This window comes from Schistocerca piceifrons, chromosome 1 (assembly GCF_021461385.2).
Source record: "Schistocerca piceifrons isolate TAMUIC-IGC-003096 chromosome 1, iqSchPice1.1, whole genome shotgun sequence".
NCBI classification, from domain to species: Eukaryota; Metazoa; Arthropoda; class Insecta; order Orthoptera; family Acrididae; genus Schistocerca; species Schistocerca piceifrons.
This window is the reverse complement of record NC_060138.1, coordinates 1,086,354,337-1,086,371,667: the sequence shown is the minus strand read 5'-3', so window position 1 is coordinate 1,086,371,667 and position 17,331 is coordinate 1,086,354,337. Positions and strand designations below refer to the sequence as shown.

The 17,331-nt window shown below is 47.5% G+C and overlaps 1 protein-coding gene and 1 pseudogene across 2 annotated transcripts in view; one reads left to right on the top strand and one right to left on the bottom strand.

The window, feature by feature from the left end:
* LOC124798103 (ras-related and estrogen-regulated growth inhibitor-like) overlaps positions 1 to 17,331 on the bottom strand; it is a 589,819-nt gene that overhangs the window by 214,748 nt on the left and 357,740 nt on the right. The window lies entirely within an intron of this gene.
* Positions 2,329 to 2,446, top strand: LOC124727464 (annotated as a pseudogene).

The window sequence follows — 17,331 nt, the reverse complement described above, 5'->3', positions numbered from 1 at the left end:
ACTTGGCGTGATGGTATGTTGCGCCATTGCCGGCCGCTGTGGCCGAGCGGTTCTAGGCGCTCCAGTCTGGAACCGCTTGACCGCTACGGTCGCAGGTTCGAATCCTGCCTCGGGCATAGATGTGTGTCATGTCCTTAGGTTAGTTAGGTTTAAGTAGTTCTAAGTTCTAGGGGACTGATGACCTCAGATGTTAAGTCCCATAGTGCTCAGAGCCATTTGAACCATTTGAAGAGGAGACGGACTCGGGTTCTGTGACAGCGGATAAGCAACAAGTGCTCCTCTCAATGTATGCACGATCAGTGCAGACAACTTGTTTACTTGGTTCTATACGTAAGGCGCCGAGCACTGCCTTGATGGATGTCGCCACTGTGTATACTGGTAACGAGCGTACTGAGCATCGAAGCCTGTGAAAGGATGAGACGTGCACACATTGTCTATCCAATGGTGTTGGTGCGGTGGTGTGTAATGATCATTGTGACTCAGATTATTGCTTGTTGCTGTCAAGTTGTTCTTGAAGCAATTTGATGCCACAAGTGAGGCCTCAACGTACACTTGGACTGCATATGCATTCTGTCCTTGTTGTGCTCTACTCATAACCATATCCACCGTGTGTTGTTAAACTAAATGAAACTGATACACGCTGCCTGAACTACTATCTGCGCATATGGCGTTAGGCTCACCTCCATTAAATGGTTGAAATGGCCCTAAGCACTATGGGACTTAACATCTGAGGTCATCAGCCCCCTAGACTTAGAGCTACGTAAACCTAACTAACCTAATCACATCACACACATCCATGCCCGAAGCAGGATTCGAACCTGCGACCGTAACAGCAACGCGGGTCCTGACTGAATTAAAAACATGAGCAATGTATATATTTGATTCTGCCGATGCATGTTAAGCTTGCCCTGATCGTATATACTAGTGAAATATTGAAGTACCTTTTAGATTACTACGTTGTTTCATGTGTACTATGGGATATTTTGCATACTATATAAAGGACTTGCAAACTGATGTGACGAGTATTTGCGTGTAACTAATGACACCTGTAAATTGAGGGAATCATTTCTAACAATTTTTGTTTCATATTAACAAGGTCGGTCTGGCTCCCGGATGAAGCTGGTAAAATTTGTTCAACAAAGGATTACGGTCATTATTGTTCTGAGTACAACCTGTGTCAGACACTAATCGTTAAAATCTATTCTGTGATACCATTATCTTGAAACCTTAGTAGAATTTCCAGGTGTACAGCTACATTATCCAAAGTTTGAGACTTGTCAATATCCTGGTGTTTGCAGTGTGATTTCAGTTCAAACAATATACTTGATGCACTTGTGAAAAACTGTTTATTGAGTTCAGTTGATTTTTAATTCGGTTAACTTCTTTTGTGTTGGATCAATAATTCTTTTAAGAGCAGTTACATAATCTTGAGCTATTACTGGTTTGAATAATTATCATGTTTCAGCATAATAATTTATTCTTATGAGGCAATTATTCCATGGAACACTCAATTGTAATTTGCTGAGCTGTGAAATTTTTAATACATGTGTTTTATGTAGTGTATGTGTTAATCAATCGTTTCCTTCCTTTCCTAATCCAAGCGTCCGAATGTTTCTACACAGGGGCAATAATTCTTTTACAATATAATACGGTACCTAGCCACAGAAATGTAGTATACTTATATGGATATGGTGTCTGTTTTTTCGGACATGTCTGAAATAACAGACACCATAGATGACCTGCAGCCGTCTAGAACGAAATTAGAATTAATATTAATACCTTCAGTTGCTGACGGGCGTTGATATATATCAATGGGGACAGGTGAATATGTGTGCCCCGACCGGGACTCGAACCAGAGGTCTCCTGCGTATATGGCAGCCTCAATAGCCCGCGATCCCGCCACTGTCAAGTACCGACATATTTTGGTAGACGTTTCTGCTTTCTTTTCTTTTTTTTATTTGAGTCATCAGTCTGCTGAAGGGTTTGATGCGTCCCGCCACTTATTTCCTCTCCCGTGCCAACCTCTTCATCTCAGGGTGCAGTTGCAGCCTACGTTTTCTGGATGTATCCCGACATCCTTCTGCTTCTACAGTTTTTACCCTCTACAGTTCCCTCTAAAAGATGGGCTTTATTCGCTCATATCCTACCATCCTGTCTCTTCTTCTTGTCAGTGTTTTCCTTGTATTCCTCTCCTCGCCGATTCTGGGGAGAACCTCCTCATTCTTCAACCTGTCAGTCCACATGGTCTTGAAGATTATTTCTAATCACCACATCTCAAACGCTTCGATTCTCTTCTGTTCCGGTTTTCCCACAGTACAAGTCTCACTGGACAACGGCCTTGCCGCAGTCGTAACACCGGTTCCCGTCAGATCACCGAAGTTAAGGGCTGTTGGGCTGGGCTAGCATTTGGATGGGTGACCATCCAGTCTGCTGAGCGCTGTTGGCAAGCCGGCTGCATTCAGCCCTTGTGAGGAAAACTGAGGAGCTACTTGATTGAGAAGTAGCGGCCCCGGTCTCGTAAACTGACATACGGCAGGGAGAGCAATGTGCTGACAACATGCCCCTCCATATCCGCATCGAGTGACGCCTGTGGGCTGAGGATAACACGGCGACCAGTCGGTACCTTTGGACCTTCATGTCCTGTTCGGGGGTGGAGAGAAGTCTCATTACCACACAGATCTGTACTCCAAACATACTTTCCTCGTATTAAAGCCCTTGTTTAATACTGGTAGACTTCTCTTGGCCATTAATGTCCTGTTTACCTGTGCTAGTCTGCTTTTTATATCCTCATTGCACCGTCCGTCATGGATAATTTTGTTGCCTTAACTTCAGCTACTTCACGATCGTCTAACTTGATGTTAAGTTTCTCGCTGTTCGCATATCTGCTGCTTCTCATTACACTGATCTTTCTTCGATTTACTCTCAGTCCATATTCTGTACTCATTGGACTGTACATTCCATTCAGCAGATCCTGTGATTGTTCTTCACTGTCACTAACGATAGCAATGTCATCATCGAACGCTATCATTGATATTCTTTCACCTTGAATTTTAATGATACTCTCGAACCTGTCGTTGATTTCGTCATAGTTTCTTCGATGTATCAATCGAACAGTAGGTGCGAGAGACTACATCCATGTATTACACTCTTTTAATCAGAGCATTTCTTTCTTGGTTTCCAATCTTATTGTTCACTCTAGTCTCTTGGACATATTGCATATGACCCGTATTTCCCTGTAGCTTACCCCTGTTCTTCTCAGAGTTTCGAACATCTTGCAGCATCTGACATTGCCGAACGCTTTTTCCAGGATAACAAATCCCATGGACGTTGAGCCCTGCGCGGCTTGTGTTCATGCCATTTATTGTTTGTCATCTTCTTTTACGGTACTGCCACCTTGTTTTCTTATTCCATTTACTGGCGTCACTAACTTCTGCTTTACTTGCTCGTGAGTGGCAGCAGCAGCGCTTATCGATAAGTGCGCTATCGTATATTCTCTGGAGCGACCGATAGTGCTTCCGGCTCTTCGTGTGTCTGGAAGTCAGTTGGACCAGAAGTGCAGTCGGGCATGGAGCAGTGTCGGGGACGGAGCGCCAGTGAGGTGCTGACAGACAGTACTTGCCAAATGCTGGCGACACACACGTGAATAGTCCGACTGAAGGACACAGGAGCGGGAACGACCGTTGGTTGGTTGTACGGTCGGCCGTCTCATCGGCCGACGTGTATTTGGTCTTTTGACCATTTCCGTGTGTGTGGCAGTTAGTCGGTTGGGACAGAGCAGCGAGGAAGTCTCCGTGGCGCGTAGTCAGGCCGGAGCTGCTGGCGGCGTGCATGCGCGGTTGGAGTTGTGAGGCACTTCTTGTGAGGGCTAGGAAGTTCGTCGCCCATCGATGCTGGACACTAGAGTTGAGTGCTCACTTAACCCACTCTCAAGCCTCAACTGCTATTACATCTCTTCGTTTCATCCTGGTTATCGTTTTCTGGGAGATTCCCGTGAACAATAACGTGTGTGAATTGAAGTCAGTTAGAATTGCAGCCATCTTCTTATGTCGTGATTAACTTAATTTAATTCATTCCTTCATTAATGAAGTGCACCAGCGGTATCTTCTGCCTTGCGACCGTTGACGTTCCAGCAACCTGCCCTGGTCGTTGACGTAGTTTTCGGCAGTGTATTTTCCTTGTCGTGTTGATGCTGCCCAGCTCGGCGTGTAGTTCGACATTTGAGGTGTTGTTGGTAGTTTTGGGCGTTTATTCTGACTTGGCTAAACTGGGCACCAGTATACAGAACGTTGTGCTATTGACATCTTGTTGTCGTTTTGCTGGTCGGGTGGGGTAGAACTGTTGTTTGTTGGTTCGTTGGCTGGTTTTCGGTTAGGTCGCCTTCCAATTAAGAGATTGTCGGTCTGGCAGCCTGTCTCACCTGAACGTGTGTTAGTGTTACCTTCCCAGGCTGATCCTTGGAACCTTGTGAGCACCGCTCCTTGTGTTTTACATAATGATTTCCTTTTTAGTCTTAAGAACTCTGCGTGGCCTTCTGCCGAACTCTACCTTATTAAAATTGCAAGACTTTTCTCTTTAGGCCTTAAGCCATAAAAAAATGTTTGTTTGGTTTGTGGCCTTCGGTCGAGTTTCAGCCTTTCAAAATGAAAATCGAAAATTCCTTGTGCCTAGGCCTTAAGCCGTAAATATGTTTCAAGTTGGTATGTGGCTTTCAGCCGAGTTTTCAGCCTTTTCAAATCAAAAGTTGAAAAATTTTGTCCAGGCTTTAAGCTGTAAGAAATATTTTCTAGTTTGTTTGAGGTCTTCAGCCGAGTTTACACGAAATACACTCCTGGAAATTGAAATAAGAACACCGTGAATTCATTGTCCCAGGAAGGGGAAACTTTATTGACACATTCCTGGGGTCAGATACATCATCACATGATCACACTGACAGAACCACAGGCACATAGACACAGGCAACAGAGCATGCACAATGTCGGCACTAGTACAGTGTATATCCACCTTTCGCAGCAATGCAGGCTGCTATTCTCCCATGGAGACGATCGTAGAGATGCTGGATGTAGTCCTGTGGAACGGCTTGCCATGCCATTTCCACCTGGCGCCTCAGTTGGACCAGCGTTCGTGCTGGACGTGCAGACCGCGTGAGACGACGCTTCATCCAGTCCCAAACATGCTCAATGGGGGGACAGATCCGGAGATCTTGCTGGCCAGGGTAGTTGACTTACACCTTCTAGAGCACGTTGGGTGGCACGGGATACATGCGGACGTGCATTGTCCTGTTGGAACAGCAAGTTCCCTTGCCGGTCTAGGAATGGTAGAACGATGGGTTCGATGACGGTTTGGATGTACCGTGCACTGTTCAGTGTCCCCTCGACGATCACCAGTGGTGTACGGCCAGTGTAGGAGATCGCTCCCCACACCATGATGCCGGGTGTTGGCCCTGTGTGCCTCGGTCGTATGCAGTCCTGATTGTGGCGCTCACCTGCACGGCGCCAAACACGCATACGACCATCGTTGGCACCAAGGCAGAAGCGACTCTCATCGCTGAAGACGACACGTCTCCATTCGTCCCTCCATTCACACCTGTCGCGACACCACTGGAGGCGGGCTGCACGATGTTGGGGCGTGAGCGGAAGACGGCCTAACGGTGTGCGGAACCGTAGCCCAGCTTCATGGAGACGGTTGCGAATGGTCCTCGCCGATACCCCAGGAGCAACAGTGTCCCTAATTTGCCCGGAAGTGGCGGTGCGGTCCCCTACGGCACTGCGTAGGATCCTACGGTCTTGGCGTGCATCCGTGCGTCGCTGCGGTCCGGTCCCAGGTCGACGGGCACGTGCACCTTCCGCCGACTACTGGCGACAACATCGATGTACTGTGGAGACCTCACGCCCCACGTGTTGAGCAATTCGGCGGTACGTCCACCCGGCCTCCCGCATGCCCACTATACGCCCTCGCTCAAAGTCCGTCAACTGCACATACGGTTCACGTCCACGCTGTCGCGGCATGCTACCAGTGTTAAAGACTGCGATGGAGCTCCGTATGCCACGGCAAACTGGCTGACACTGACGGCGGCGGTGCACAAATGCTGCGCAGCTAGCGCTATTCGACGGCCAACACCGCGGTTCCTGGTGTGTCCGCTGTGCCGTGCGTGTGATCATTGCTTGTACAGCCCTCTCGCAGTGTCAGGAGCAAGTATGGTGGGTCTGACACACCGGTGTCAATGTGTTCTTTTTTCCATTTCCAGGAGTGTATTTTAAGACACGGCCTTCAGCCTAGGCCTAGGCCTTAAGCCGTTGTTTGTTGATATGCGGCCTTCAGACGAGTTTTCAACCTACTTAGATTAAACATTGGAAATCTTTGTCTCGACCTTAAGCCGTAACACTGTTCTTGATTAATAGGAGGCCTTCAGCCAAGTTCTGTGGGAAAAATTCAAGCTAAGACTTTTACCCTATTTATATTGATGATAATTCATTTTTTCTAAAGAGGTGAAACCTCCAGAAGAACTCCTGTACTTTAATTCCTTGCTTAGGCTTTGTGCCTTGGATTTTCGATGTGGCCTTCAGACGAATTAAATTAAATCAAAGGAGGTCTTTCGTTAAAATCCTGAGAGTTTTTGATTCTTGCTTGTATGATTGTCTGTTTTAAGAAATAAAGTGTATATGTTAAGTGCAACTGGCAGTAACTTATTTTGGCCCCTTTCCACAAATATAACAGCATCCGCTCTGTCCTGCTAGCCCAGGGGTTTCAGACGTGTCTTCATTTTTCTTTAGTCTTGTTTTCACCATCAGCAGCTCCCTACAGAAGGTGTAACACGGTCTTCTCACAAAGAAACAACATTCAGCCGGCCTCGGTGGCCGTGCGGTTCTAGGCACTTCAGTCCGGAACCGCGTGACTGGTACGGTCGCAGGTTCGAATCCTGCCTCGGGCATGGATGTGTGTGATGTCCTTCGGTTAGTTAGGTTTAAGTAGTTCTAAGTTCTAGGGGACTGATGACCTCAGATGTTGAGTCCCATAGTGCTCAGAGCCATTTGAACCATTTGAAACAACATCCAATTGCGATTTCTGAACGCGATACCTCCTGTGTAATATTTCCGTGTGTACACAACGCAGGAGGAGTCACTCGTACATGCTCTGTGCGGTTGTGTTGAAATGCTAATCATTTAATTATCGAAGCAAGTAGCGCATGTACCACGTATTTCTGGATTCTGGCATGCTAGTTTCAGTGTGTTGCGTTATTCCATGTTAACAGTGTAGATATCAGCAGGTGAAGTAGCACGGGACGCCGGAGGCATTCGTCACAAGAGCGATGAGAGCTGAGGAGAGATTGGCTCAACATGTGAGCGGGCAGACCGGCCGGTGGTGGGACGAGCGCCAAGCGTCTGGAAAGTGGCTGCCTGCGAGGTCCAGGGACTGGCCGCTGTCGCGGTTATTATGCAAATGGCGCCGCGACGGGGCGGGCCGGAGAGCGACATTAAACTAGCAGGGAGGGGGAACGCCAAAACGAACAAGCCGCGCCAACTAATTAAGGCGTAGAGATAGGCTTTGGGGAACCGGTAGCGGGTCAGGACGCGGACCGCTCGACTGCTCTGGCCGCCAGCTGTGGCTCGGCGCGCCGTCCGCGGTTCGTGTTGAGCGGGCAGGCGTAGTGGACGCGCTGAGACGTCGGGCGTATGTGTGGCGAATCGTCTCTAAGCAACCGGGCAAGTAAATCACTGAACCCTAGGAGAAACCTCGCTTATTCACTGAAGAGCCAAAGAAACTGGTACAGCTGACTAGGGCCCCAGTGAGCACGCAGATTTCCGCAACACGACGTAGAATGAATTCGACTAACGTCTGAAGTAAACCTGGAGGGAACTGAGACCACACATTCTGTAGGACTGTCAATAAATCCGTCGCAGTATGAATGGGTGGAGATCTATTCTGAACAGCACGTTGCAAGGCACCAGATATGCTCAATAATTTTCATGTCTGGGGAGTTTGGTGGCCAGCGAAGGTGTTTAAACTCAAAAGAGTGATTCTGGAGCCATTCTGTGGCAATTCAGGACGTGTAGGGTGTCGCAATGTCCTGCTGGAATTGCCCAAGTTCGTCGGAACGCACAATGGACATTAATGGGTGCAGGTGCTCAGAAAGGATGTTTACGTACGTCACATCTCGGAGTCGTATCTAGACGTATCGAAGGTCCCGTATCATGGCAACTGCACGCACCTCACACCATTGCAAAGCCTCCATCATCTTGAACAGTCCCCTGCTGATATACAGGATCGATGGATTCATGAGGCTGTCTCCATACCCGTGCACGTCAATCCGCTCGATAATATTTGAAACGAGATTCATCCGACCACGCGACATGTTTCCAGTTATCAGCAGTCCAATGTCGGTGCTGAAAGGTCCTAATTTTGTGTCGTGCAATCATCAAGGGCCGGCCGCAGTGGCCGAGCGGTTCTAAGCGCTCCAGTCAGGAACCGCGTGACCGCTACGGTAGCAGGTTCGAATCCTGCTTCGGGTATGGATGTTTGTGATGTCCTTACGTTAGTTAGGTTTAAGTAGTTCTAAGTTCTAGGGGACTGATGACCTCGGAAGTTAAGTCCCATAGTGCTCAGAGCCATTTGAACCATTTCAATCATCAATAGTACAGGAGTGGGACTTCGGCTCCGAAAGCCCCTATCGATGATGCTTCGTTAAATGGTTTGCACGCTGACACTTGTTGTGTGCTCAGCATTGAAATTTGTGGCAACTGGCGGAAGGGTTGCACTTCTGTCACATCGAACGATTCTCTTCAGTCGTCTTTGGTCCCGTTCTTGTAAGATCTTTTCCCAGCCGCAGCGATGTCGGACATTTTATGTTTCGATTGGTTCCTGATATTCACGGTACACTCGTGAAATGGTCGTACGGGAAAATCGCCACTTCATTGCTATATCACAGAAGCTGGGCCCCATCGCTTGTGTGCCGACTATAACACCACATTCAAAGTCACGTAAATCTTGAGAACTTGCCATTGTAGCAGCAGTAACCGATCTAACAACTGCGCCAGACACTTCTTGTCTTATATAGACGTTGTCTACCGCATGTCTGTTAACATATCTCTGTATTTGAATACGCATGCCTGTTCAAAAATGGTTCAAATGGCTCTGAGCACTATGGGTCTTAACATCTGTGGTCATCAGTCCCCTAGAACTCAGAACTACTTAAACCTAACTAACCTAAGGACATCACACATATCCATGCCCGAGGCAGGATTCGAACCTGCGACCATAGTGGTCGCGTGGTTTCAGACTGAAGCGCCTAGAACCACTCGGTCACAACGGCCGGCCGCGTGCCTGTACCAGTTTCTTTGGCGCTTCAGTGTGTAAGGGGCGATGAAAAAGTTTCCGTTAAATGGTTTTGCTGCAGCGTATATCCAACGTAGCGCGACTCCGATGTTGGTATCGAAGCACCGACATTCAGCTAAGGAATTAGTGCAGCATTCGTGTCTTTCTGACGTGCGAGCAGTATGTAGCGATGTCATTACCATATGCGTCCAAACAGAACCAATTATCTGCTTTTCCTTTTTTGGCTCCCGATGGACAAACGCCATTAAAGCATCCATCGGGGAATGGAGCTTTGTCTGTCCAAAACCACCGTTGTAGAATGGTGCGCTAAGTTCCGTACTGATCGCGATTTCACACAAGACGCCGGTCGATCTGAACATTCCGGACAACAGGCAGGCTGTTGGTGAGGGGATTAGAGCGGACCGGCACATAACCATTCATTTGCTAGGAAAGGATCTCATTAGCTTCGAATAGCGTATAACACTTTATGGTCTGCATCCAGTGGATTCTCCGGGCGCTGAATGCACAGCATTGCTGTTTGCTGAAGCACCTGATGCGCTTCACTATTGAAGGCAACACGTTCCTTGAGCTCACTGTTGCGGCTATGAAGGCCGACGCCACCACTGGGAATCGGAGTCGAAAGCATCGACGATTCAGTCTTGTTGTCTATCACCCTCTCGCCTGAAAAAGTTCAAGAGTCAGCCATCTGCTGGAAAGATGATGCTCACCCTGTTCTTCGATCACTGGGATCCATTTCTTATTGGTGTCTCCATCATTGGGGTACGGTTTTGCGCAGAGCTGGAAAAATTACAGCGTCCAATCAAGGTGAAACCTCCGGGAAAACTGGGACAAGCGGTGCTGCAGCTCCATAATAATGCAAGTTCCCATATGCAAATGTCGTATCGCAGAAGTTACGCCACCTCAAATGGAAGACGTACGAGCACCCGCCGCATGGTCCTTGATCTGTCTCAGGCCTTCGGTTCCTTAAATAAGGCGATGAAGGCACGAAGATTCCTGTTGGACAAGAATGTGCAGCAGCTGGTTAAGGACCTCTGCACACGACAGAATTACGAAATGAGTATCTTCAAAATGGTGGGTCGGTGGGAGGATTCCTCCGTGTTCTCGGCGATTTTACCTGACTGGCAAGTCGATTTTGGACAGCACGGTCACCGAAAACCAACTTTTTGATCGCTCCATACACCGCGACGCATCACCTCTAGTCTTGATAATGGTCTCAGTTTGGCGGGGAAGAGAGTCCACAAATTTCTGCAGTTAACGCCATATCCATCTGAGGCCATCATTGATCACCAAGAGTTACCAGAATGCGAGCTTTCACCCGCAGTTGCAAATAGTATCAGACATTTTGTACGGGATTAAGACAGGGTCATTTAGCAGGCCACTCGTGTTGCGATATGGCGCCTCAGTGTTCATCGAACCCAGAATGTATGTCTACAACTATACTCCGCAAGCCACAACTTGCCGTGTGTGGTGGAGGATACTTTTTGTGCCAAAGTCACTTCCCCATTTCCTGTTCCAGTCGTGAATAATTCATGGGAACAAAGATAATTTGCAAGCCTCCGCGTGGGGCTCTACTCTAGAATCTTGAAAATGACAGAGTGTCGCTAACTTCACTCGGCTGCATTCCGCTAAATTATTTTAATTTCATATTGCCGTTGACAGTCACAGTAATCACGCTATCGTCACTCGAGACGAGCTTACGTGTATACATACACTCCTGGAAATTGAAATAAGAACACCGTGAATTCATTGTCCCAGGAAGGGGAAACTTTATTGACACATTCCTGGGGTCAGATACATCACATGATCACACTGACAGAACCACAGGCACATAGACACAGGCAACAGAGCATGCACAATGTCGGCACTAGTACAGTGTATATCCACCTTTCGCAGCAATGCAGGCTGCTATTCTCCCATGGAGACGATCGTAGAGATGCTGGATGTAGTCCTGTGGAACGGCTTGCCATGCCATTTCCACCTGGCGCCTCAGTTGGACCAGCGTTCGTGCTGGACGTGCAGACCGCGTGAGACGACGCTTCATCCAGTCCCAAACATGCTCAATGGGGGACAGATCCGGAGATCTTGCTGGCCAGGGTAGTTGACTTACACCTTCTAGAGCACGTTGGGTGGCACGGGATACATGCGGACGTGCATTGTCCTGTTGGAACAGCAAGTTCCCTTGCCGGTCTAGGAATGGTAGAACGATGGGTTCGATGACGGTTTGGATGTACCGTGCACTATTCAGTGTCCCCTCGACGATCACCAGTGGTGTACGGCCAGTGTAGGAGATTGCTCCCCACACCATGATGCCGGGTGTTGGCCCTGTGTGCCTCGGTCGTATGCAGTCCTGATTGTGGCGCTCACCTGCACGGCGCCAAACACGCATACGACCATCATTGGCACCAAGGCAGAAGCGACTCTCATCGCTGAAGACGACACGTCTCCATTCGTCCCTCCATTCACGCCTGTCGCGACACCACTGGAGGCGGGCTGCACGATGTTGGGGCGTGAGCGGAAGACGGCCTAACGGTGTGCGGGACCGTAGCCCAGCTTCATGGAGACGGTTGCGAATGGTCCTCGCCGATACCTCAGGAGCAACAGTGTCCCTAATTTGCCCGGAAGTGGCGGTGCGGTCCCCTATGGCACTGCGTAGGATCCTACGGTCTTGGCGTGCATCCGTGCGTCGCTGCGGTCCGGTCCCAGGTCGACGGGCACGTGCACCTTCCGCCGACCACTGGCGACAACATCGATGTACTGTGGAGACCTCACGCCCCACGTGTTGAGCAATTCGGCGGTACGTCCACCCGGCCTCCCGCATGCCCACTATACGCCCTCGCTCAAAGTCCGTCAACTGCACATACGGTTCACGTCCACGCTGTCGCGGCATGCTACCAGTGTTAAAGACTGCGATGGAGCTCCGTATGCCACGGCAAACTGGCTGACACTGACGGCGGCGGTGCACAAATGCTGCGCAGCTAGCGCCATTCGACGGCCAACACCGCGGTTCCTGGTGTGTCCGCTGTGCCGTGCGTGTGATCATTGCTTGTACAGCCCTCTCGCAGTGTCCGGAGCAAGTATGGTGGGTCTGACACATCGGTGTCAATGTGTTCTTTTTTCCATTTCCAGGAGTGTATGTTCAAGCTTAATAAGCAATACTTGGCAGAACATAAGAAACGACTATACTACTGTACTCTCTTCATTACATTCCTTTCCATGCCCATAACCATTTCGTCATGTTCTTAAAACAGGTTCATAGTAAAATGTAATACTAGCACAGAACCATTCTGAATAAGTTCTGCGTAAGATAGTAGAAAAATATTTTACGTACTATCGTTTTTACGCAATCGAGACAGAATCTAAGCTATCAGATTGATCCAATGCATTCGGTTCGTATGCACCGGTCCTACATAAAACAATGGAATTGCGTTTCTATGACTGAAACAACAAAAATATGTCCTGCGAATATAAATACTTTCAGGTAAGTATAGAACCTTTGTGTCATAACAAATGCTGAAACTATGTTATTGCCGACCGGTGTGGCCGAGTGGTTCTAGGCGGTACAGTCTGGAACCGCGCGACCGTTACGGTCGCAGGTTCGAATCCTGCCTCGGGCATGGATGTGTGTGATGTCCTTAGGTTAGTTACGTTTAAGTAGTTCTAAGTTCTAGGGGACTGATGACCTCAGCATTTAAGTCCTGTAGTGCTCAGAGCCATTTGAAACATTTGAACTGTGTTATCCGCAGGACATGGATATGGCCTCTTTTCTCACTTTGTTACTTACAGTTCGATTTTAAAGCAGCGTAAATAATCATGCGTGTCTCCGTTACTCATGATACCACATTTTCATGAATCTCACTCAAATTTACAAATATATGTAACAACAGCTCTTGCACCTACACGTCGTAATAAGGCGTCAGGTAGAAAGATCATTTAACACTATATATATATATATATATATATATATATATATATATATATATATATATATATATATATTGGCAACATAAAATAAGGGAACACAGTTTGGTGATTTCACATTAACATACTCAACATGTTCAAATTTGGAAACCGGTCATTGGATACGACATGAACGCTGATTATAACAAATCAGCTGCAGTGGAGGATAAAGTCAGGACAGCTAAAACCAGTCTCTTAGCTTTAGCCTGCTTCGTAGATTTGGAAGCGCTACTGTGGTATATTACACGATCTGGTCGAAACATCCTTAGGTGACATTAATGGAAGCCCATTTCTCCTAAAGAGCCCAAACCGGAGAAGATACTGATACTGTACACATGGGTCTCGAGCGATGTTCCAACTCGTCCCAAAGGTGTCCCATTTGGTTCCGAACGATATTCTGGGTAGGCCAGTCCATTTGAGGAATGTTACTGCCCCCAGACCACTGCCTCGCAAATACTGCCTTATGGTAGGATACAATGTCATGCTCAAACAGTCAGCGTCTCCGGACTGTTCCCGTACTGTACGCAGTACATGCTATAAAATGGATTCATGTCCTTCCGCATAAAGCGTTTCTTTAAGAATAATTAGGGGACCCCACGCAATAGCGAAAAATGCCCTCTCGCCGTAAAACCACCTTCTCTGTACTTCACCATTACCAGTACATGTGATGGCAGTTAAGGTTCTCAGCGAATTCGCCAAACCCAAACTGTTCTATCGGATTACCACGTAATAGGGCCTATTTCATCATTCCAAATAACTTGTTTCGTCATCCACTGTCCAATGGCGTCGCTTTTTATACTATCTCAATCGTCGCTTAGTACAACCTACAGGAATGTGTGGCTTATGACGAGCTGCTCGAACATCGTACCCCACTATTTTTAACTCCTTACGCACAGTCAGTCGGTTTCGGAAACTGACATAGGGTCCCGTAGAGCGATGTGCTGACCACACGTCCCTCCAGATCCGCATCCAGTGATGACTGTGAGCTGACGATGACACGGCGGCCGGTCGGTACCGTTGGACCTTCATGGCCTGTTCGAGAGGAGTTTAGCTTAGTTTTACGCACAGTCAGTGTGCTAGGTGGACCGCTCACGATTGATTCCTTCCGCTGATTTTAGAGCCACCCTCCGGAGTGTTCGACGGTCCTTGTCCGTCAATACATGAACTCTGGCCAGTCTTGGTAGAGCTGTGTCTGTTCCTACGCGTTTACACGTCACAGCTCCAACACACGACTTGGGCTGTTTAATAAGCGTTGGAAGTCCCTGATGACCACAACACTTTCAGAGTCTTTCATGCTGAATCTGGCTTCCTCAGATACAGTATTCACATTTAAATTCTGATGAAGGCACTCTTAGAAGTGTTGAAACCTGGTTAATAAGACTAGAAATTGTGACCGAGGTCTCATTTGTTTCAACTTTAATTTATAAACGGTCACCGAACCAAGCAGTCATGTTTAAAACTTCAGTATTCCATGACTTTCTTCACCCCAGTGTATGGCACGTAAGTAAAAACACGTGTCCATGCTGATCTAGCAGGTAGACTGGACGCTGGAGATCCCGGATTCAATCTCGTTCCTGTCCGTGCAGGATCAAAAAGATACGGGAGGTAAAAGAAGGTCCAGGGCGCTTGACCCGCCACCCGAACCTCCTAGTGTAGCGACGAAGAAAAGCTGTACTCTACCTGTTGTCGGGTCAACAACCAAGTCACGAGCTGGCGCCGCAGATTTTACCTTTACTATTGTTTACTGACCTTACGACTTATCTTAGAAGAAAGATTAAGGAAAGGCAAACCTACGTTTCTAGCATTTCTAGACTCAGGGAAAGCTTTTGACAATGTTGACTGGAATACTCTCTTTCAAATTCTAAAGGTGGCAGGGGTAAATTACAGGGAGCGAAAGGCTATTTACAATTTGTACAGAAACCAGATGGCAGTTATAAGAGTCGAGGGACACGAAAGGGAAGCAGTGGTTGGGAAGGGAGTGAGACAGTGCTGTAGCCTCTCTCCGCTATTATTCAATCTGTATATTGAGCAAGCAGTAAAGGAAATAAAAGAAAAATTCGGATTAGGTATTAAAATCCACGGAGAAGAAATAAAAACTTTGAGGTTCGCCGATGACATTGTAATTCTATCAGAGACCGCAAAGGACTTGGAAGAGCAGTTGAACGGAATGGACAGTGTCTTGAAAGGAGGATATAAGATGAACATCAACAAAAGCAAAACGAGGATAATGGAATGTGGTCGAATTAAGTCGGGTGATGCTGAGGGAATTAGATTAGGAAATGAGACACTTAAAGGAGTAAAGGAGTTTTGCTATTTGGGGAGCAAAATAACTGATGATGGTCGAAGTAGAGAGGATATAAAATGTAGACTGGAAATGGCAAGGAAATCGTTTCTGAAGAAGAGAAATTTGTTAACATCGTGTATAGATTTAAGTGTCAGGAAGTCGTTTCTCAAAGTAATTGTATGGTGTGTAGACATGTATGGAAGTGAAACATGGACGATAAATAGTTTGGACAAGAAGAGAATAGAAGCTTTCGAAATGTGGTGCTACAGAAGAATGCTGAAGATTAGATGGGTAGATCACATAACTAATGAGGAAGTATTCAATAGAATTGGGGAGGAGTTTGTGCCACAACTTGACAAGAAGAAGGGACCGGTTGGTAGGACATGTGCTGAGGCATCAGGGGATGACAAATTTAGCATTGGAGGGCAGTGTGAAGGGTAAAAATCGTAGAGGGAGACCAAGAGATGAATACACTAAGCAGATTCAGAAGGGTGTAAGCTGCAGTAGGAACTGGAAGATGAAGAAGCTTGCACAGGATAGAGTAACATGGAGAGCTGCATCAAACCAGTCTCAGGACTGAAAACCACAACAACAACAACATTGTTTACACCGTATCACTCACAGACAAGTCGTTTATTTCAGTGCGCTTCCACCTCATTATTTGGATCCGAGATGCTTAGAGCACGGAGCGCTCAGTCTGCGGAGTGACGGGGCGTCAGTCGGCGCACGCTACGTCCGACCTGCAGCGCAAGCTGACGCTCGGTTCAGTTACCCCGGGAGACGCTAATGGAGCGCATCGCCTTACATATTAATCGGTCAGACGGACGCGACGCATCTGTATGCGGCAGGCATTGTAATTTCCAGTTAGACGCCGCATTCCGGACCGTGTTTATTTTAGGAAGCACCATAATACCCGTATTAATTCCGGTGACCTCGCCAGCGAGTTATGGTCATTATTATGGGTGCTACGCAGCGCCTAAGTAATTTCTTAATCGCAGCTGTGGTGGTTTTTAATTAGTACGTCGGCCGAGGAACGCGTAGAAAGCGAGCGGTGTGGGTCGGCTGGCGCACGTCGCAGAAGGACGCGACAGGGGGCGAAGCTAAAAACATGGAGGCGCGGCGCGTGGCAGTCAGCAGTACCTCGTGGCCGCCTGCTGGCTGTGGACTGTAGACTTTTTTTTTACTGTTTCACTGTTAACAGAGGAGAGGACAGAAGTACAATTTTCTTATGCGAGGAATATTGTCAAATTGTGATCGGGTCGACAGAAACATACTGACAGCGACATCGTACGTTTTCTGTACCGGGTGAACCCGAACTCCAACGGTCAAATATCGGAGGTAATTCAGGAATTTTAAGATGAAGATAAACAGTCTCGATCGCAAGCAACATTTATCTTTGTGGTTACCGGTTTCGGTCAGTTACCGACCATCTTCAGACCTCATCCCATGTTGTTAGGCGGCGGCGGTGAACGGAGCATGTGTTACGGACTCTACGAATGGTGTGGCTGTGGTAACACGACTTTTTAAGGTTTTGTATATAGTTTCACGTATCAGCATATATTGAAATTTGGTTTTCTTTTCTATGTCTGTCCGTATCCTGGTATATGTCACTGCCTAAATAACTATAACTTTCTCAATACCCTGTTTTTGATAATCTTAAATCGAACCTGGAATTTTCCGTAGTGGGCTGCAGCAGATATTTTTAGAAAGTAATATTTTCTTCGGAACCTCTGTATTTTGTTACACAATTGCATGATCTG